This window comes from Hipposideros armiger, unplaced genomic scaffold (genome assembly GCF_001890085.2).
Source record: "Hipposideros armiger isolate ML-2016 unplaced genomic scaffold, ASM189008v1 scaffold_48, whole genome shotgun sequence".
Classification (NCBI taxonomy): Eukaryota; Metazoa; Chordata; class Mammalia; order Chiroptera; family Hipposideridae; genus Hipposideros; species Hipposideros armiger.
This window is the reverse complement of record NW_017731398.1, coordinates 556,701-562,073: the sequence shown is the minus strand read 5'-3', so window position 1 is coordinate 562,073 and position 5,373 is coordinate 556,701. Positions and strand designations below refer to the sequence as shown.

Sequence of the window (5,373 nt, the reverse complement as noted above, 5' to 3'; positions counted from 1 at the left end):
CAGAAAGTGTATGTATGTTTGGGGAAAAAAACATAGTATATATAGGATTTAGTACTATCCGTGGTTTCAGGCATCCACTGGGGGTCTTGGAAGGCATCCCCTTCAGATAAGGGGGAAGTCTTGTATGTTGAGGTAGTTTCCTTCTATTCTGAATTTGTTGAGTGTTTTTATCATAACGTTGTGTTGAATTTTGTCAGAAGCTTTTTCTGCACCAAATGAGATGATCATGGGGTTTTTGTCCTTCATTCTGTTAATGTGCTATGTTACATTGATTTTTGTATGTTGGATCATCCTTGCATTTCAGGAATAAACCCCACTTGGTCATGGTGTATAATCCTTTTAATGTGCCATTGAATTTGGGCTGCTAGTAGTTTGCTGAGGGTTTTGGCATCAGCGTTCTTCGGGGATATTGGTCTATGGTTTTCTTTTGTTGCAGTGTCTTTGTCTGGCTTTGGTATAAGGGTAATGCTGGTCTCCTGAAATGAGTTTGGGAGTGTTCCCTCCTCTTCAACTTTTTTGGAAGAATTTGAGGAGAATTGGTGTTAATTCTTCTTTAAATATTTGGTAAAATTTTCCAGTGAAGCCATCTGGTTGTAGGCTTTCCTCTGTTGGGAGGTTTTTGGTTACTCATTCAATCTCCTTACTAGTTACAAGTCTGTTCAGATTTTCTCTCTTTTAAGTTTTTAATTTTTTAATTGAGGTGTAATTGACATATAACATTAGTTTCAGGTGTACAACGTAATGATTCAATATTTGTATGTATTTAGAAATGATCACCACAATAAGTCTAGTTAACATCCATCACCATACATAGCTACAATTATTTTTCTTGTGATGAAGACTTTTAAGATTTACTGTCTTAGCAACTTTCAAATATGAAATACAGTGTTATTAACTATAGACATCGTGCTGTACATTACATCCTTAGATTTTTCTATTTCTTCATATTCCAGTCTTGGTAGGTGTGTATTTCTAGGAATTACTCATTTCTTCTAGGTTATCCAATTTGTTGGTGTACAGTTGTTCACAATATAATCTTGTAATCTTTTTTATGTCTGCAAAATCAGTTGTAATGTCTCCTCTTTCTTTTCTGATTTTTGTTATTTGAGNTCCCCCTTCTCTCTCTCCCTCTCTCCCCCTCTCCCTCTCTATCCTCCTCTCTCTCTCTCTCTCTCTCCTCTCTCTCCCTCCCTGGAAGAAGGGAATGAGGCAGGGCTGACGTGAAGGGATGCAAAACAGCTCCTCCTAAGCCAGCTCGCAGAGGAAGAGAGACCGAAAAGCAGCCCTTTTATCTCTCTTTTGTTTTCTCACTTCCTTCCACCCCCCCACACACACACCCCCCTCCTGTCAGCCCAAGTTTTCTTTTCTCTTTCCACCACAGAGAGGATTTTTTTTTTCTTTCTCTCTTTCTCTGCCTTTCGGTTCAACTCTCCCACTCAAATGGAACGCCTGGAGGGGTTTTGCTCTCCTCTTTTTCTTCCCTCTTTTCTTCCTCCTTCCTCCTTTCTTATTTCTCTAAAAGGGTTTTGTTTGCTGTGGGAGTTTCGTTTGAAAATCAAGTCACGCCTTTTTTTCCTCCTTTTCTTCCTCTCTCTGTTTTTCTCCTCAGAAAAGGGGAACAAAGATGAACTGAAGCGGAGGAGAGGGAGAGCGGCAGGGCCTCTCATGGAAATGGGGGGGCCCGGCCCGGCACAAAGGGGGCCCGGGGACTCCGCGCCCCCCCCTCCCCCCGGCCCCTAGGGAAGCCTGGGGCGTCCTCGGGAAGGGGACTCCGCGGGGTAGGGGGCGCGGCCGCCGGGTGCCGCCCAGTCGCCCCTCCCGGGCCTGGGGTGGAAGTCTAGGTGTGTTCTTGACTCCTGTATTTTTAAAGTAGGCAGATGGGCTCGGAACGGGCGTCCCCGCACCGCACTGAACTGTAAAAAGAGCCTTTAAACAGCTGTGTGCAGAGCCCTGGACAGCCAGGCTCGAGGGAGCGGCGCGGGATTCGAGCGCGCGCCGGGGCCCAGCGGGGAAGGGGCTGCGGGAGCCGGGGTCGCGCCCCCGCGGGCCCTCCAATCCCAGGGCCTGGGCCTCGGCCCCAGACGCACTGCTGGGGGCGCCGAGGCGTGGCCGTGCGCCGCGCGGGGGTCTAGCCCTTGCGCCTCCCTGCGGGGGCTTGGCACAGCCTGGCCTCCCCCCCCTACCAGCTCCCGGGCAGGCCGGACCCTCGGCCTCCAACCTTCAGGACCCCCCGCCACTCGGAGGGAGCCGCTTTCTCGACTCCGAAGCTGGGCGGGGCCGGAGTCCTCGGACAGAGCCGGGCCGAGCCGCCACGAAGGGTCAATTATTCATGGGGCGCCCGGGCGTGCTCCCAAGACCTGCTCTGCCCTCAGCGTCTCCGGAGAAGTGGGGGAGAAGACAGGGGAAAAGTTCCCAGAGCAAAGTTGGCCACATTTCTCTCATTTTCCCAAGTAAGTATTGAGCACCTGCTGGATGCCTGGCACTTGGACTGGGGCTGCTGCCAGGGGCTGGGGAGAAACGTGAGGTCTTCGTGGGCCCTCAGAGTTTCCGCAGGAAACAATGCCTGAGGAGGCTGCCGCTCAGGACCAGGTCATGGAGAGGAAGGGCAGCCTGGATCCTCTCTCGCCTCCCGCCTCTCTTCCTTCCCCTTCTCTTCCTTCCTCCCGGCTGCATCTCCTTGGCTCCACCCCTTCTCATCAATTCCTCCCACACTTCCCTGCTCTCCCTGGCTTTTCACTGGAGGGTCCCTTCTCCCAGCGAGGAGCAGATGCTGAGCCCCATTGTCTCTCCCCCAGTGACTGCAGCCTCCCGGGACGGACCTGCCACTCTTCACCCCTCCCCCCCAGCCGGGAGGCCTGGGCCTTTAGAGACCGGGGGGGCCCCAAGGCCACTGCCCCTCACCCCACCCTAAAGCAGCGCCTGGTGTGAGCAATGACTCCAGTCACTCAGAACATGATTTGTGTCTGACTGGGAGTGAGAAAACAGTAGCCTGAGACTTCGCTTCACAGCGAGGACACCATGGTTCTCCTATCAGCACACTGAGCCCTGGAAGAAACCCCCCAAAGTGAGCGTTTACCCACGGCGCCCTCTTCACAGGATATGCGGAAGCAACATTTCTGTCGTTGTATATCCTCCTGCTTAGTGCACCTGAGCTGTAGCCTTCAAACAAGGCCAAACGCAGCTCTGGTAGTCAAGCATTCATTTAACAAATGCTTCCTGAGCACCTATTCTGTGCCTGCTGCTGTGCTGGGTGCTGAGGACCAGAAGCACACACTTAGGCTTTGCAGACCAGCAGGGGAAGCAGCAGAGAAGACAGGCGACCACAGTGCTACGCGATGCATGCAAAGGTGAACCTAGGAAGCACCCGAGAGGACTAGGGTGGTCAGGGATGGCTTCCTGGAGGAGGCTACATCTAGATGAGTAGGCAAGTGCATGGCAAGGCACAGCCTGTTCAAAGCCCCCAGGGCAAGAGAGCACACATTCTTACAGATTCTTGGAACTGCCACAAGTATTTGCTGCAGTGTGGAGTACAAGTGGGGGAGTGGGGGGTGAGGACACACGTGGGGGAGGAGAGAGCGAGGAGTGTGACTGGGGGTAAGTGGAGGAGGAGGGCGGGTATCAGGGAGATGTTCAAATTTTAGCCTCTCCCACTTGCTAACTTCATGAACTTGGGTGAATAACAGCCTCAGTGAAAAACTTAAATTCAGTTTCCTCACTTGTGAAATGGGGGTAAGAAGATCTTGGGTTGCAGAAACAATGTCTCCTGTTTAAGGGCCCAGGTTTGTCTGCTGATCATCCCTGGGCAGGTTGACCTCTAAGTCAAAGTTTTCTCACCTGTAAAATGGAGGTGACAACATCTGACATCCAGTTATTGTGAGGCTTAGATTAGCCCATGCATAGCTCCGCATCAGGTACGTAAGTGCCAATGCATGGTAGCTTTCATTCGTCATTTTTATAAATCAGGGAGTGACACAGAGATGCCCTTACAACCTAGAAATGAGATTATGTTCTGGGCTGAAACCAGAATGAGTCACCATGCTCGAAACGTGCTGAGCTGGTTGTGGAGGCAGCATTCACTGAAAGATGCCCTTTTTCCCCACAGGTGGCCTGGATTGGGAGCACCTATGCCTGATCAAGGTGGCCAGGGTGTAGCCTCTCAGGAACATGACTGGAATGTGAAGGCTGTGGTTATGAAGGCCTGGCCTCATCAGTGCAGCTGTAGCCTGCCTGAAGAACAAACAGGAATCAGAAGAGCCCTGTAAAATCCAGAAGGGCCCATAGGAGCAGGTACCTGGCTGTGTTTGCGCAGTGGAGAGAAGTAGGCACAGAAGTTCACACTGAGGGGGACGGGGGAAGAAGGAGATTATTGACTCCTCCAGAGCCCAAATTAAATCCCTTAAAACCTCTTAGTCCTTTGTTTGGGTTCCTCATTCTCTAAGCAACTTGCAGATGAACTTGGCACCAGCAAAATGCCCCCTGGATCCAGGCAGACACCAGCCTTCCAGTGCTGCATTGTAAACATTTTACACGTCTATTATTTCTTTATGACACAAGTTCATGATGAAAGAATTTGAAAATCAGCTAAGCAAAACTGAAAAGGAACCCCCTGTAGAGACATTATATTTTGGTGTGTATCCTTGGACCTTTTATGTCCACAGATCTGCATGTAAATGCACATAATAATAAAACTGTACAAAGTAAATATTGTTAAACAAATGAATGACTATGCATGTAAATATGTTATTTTTACAAAACTAACAAAAATAGCGTTACACTATACCTACTCACCCAGTAAAATGTCACAAATATCTTTCCCTCTCTATAACCACCCACAGTATCATTTTTAAAGAATGATATTATTTCATGGCATGCACGTACTACTTAATTCGTTTAAACGAATTGCTGGACTTGTGGGACGTTTCCAGTTTTTCACTTTTATGGACCCACAATGATAAACATACACCTTTGTGCCAGGTAGATACCATATTCTGATCATCATTTTACAGATGAGGAGACTGAGGCACAGAAAAGTTAAAAAGGTTCCCAAGGTCACAGCTAGGGCATGACTGAGCCAAAATTTGCAGGCAGTTTCCAGTTGGGACTTCCTTTTAGCATCTGTTTTCTCCTTTTCTTTAGAATGACTGTCCCCTCTGCCGCCCCATTATCTTTTTCTCTTACAGATTGTCTCCTGAGGAGACCCTGTCTGGACAGGTGACTCACTGCCTTCTCTGACACCCTTTTACCTTTCTGAATGTCCACCTCCTGGGGTTGTTGGGAGGAATGAAACCAGGTAATATACTAATGCATAATAGTGTATTTCAAAAATTGTGAAGCCTGTGTGAATGGTAGGCCTGAACTCACAGTCAGACCCCA

General features: G+C 49.3%; 1 protein-coding gene and 1 long non-coding RNA gene across 5 annotated transcripts in view; one reads left to right on the top strand and one right to left on the bottom strand.

The window, feature by feature from the left end:
* Positions 1 to 2,784, bottom strand: part of ZNF710 (zinc finger protein 710) — a 68,411-nt gene extending 65,627 nt beyond the window's left edge. The window contains exon 1 of the mRNA XM_019640024.1: positions 2,466 to 2,784. The gene's annotated coding sequence lies outside the window, so the exon portion shown is untranslated. The remainder of the gene's footprint in view (positions 1 to 2,465) is intronic.
* LOC109381417 (uncharacterized) overlaps positions 1,124 to 5,373 on the top strand; it is a 49,481-nt gene continuing 45,231 nt past the window's right edge. For all 4 annotated transcript variants that reach the window (XR_002123720.1, XR_002123719.1, XR_002123722.1 and 1 more), the window contains exons 1-4: positions 1,124 to 2,450; positions 2,796 to 3,347; positions 4,103 to 4,287; positions 5,181 to 5,290. This is a non-coding gene — a long non-coding RNA (uncharacterized LOC109381417). The remainder of the gene's footprint in view (positions 2,451 to 2,795; positions 3,348 to 4,102; positions 4,288 to 5,180; positions 5,291 to 5,373) is intronic.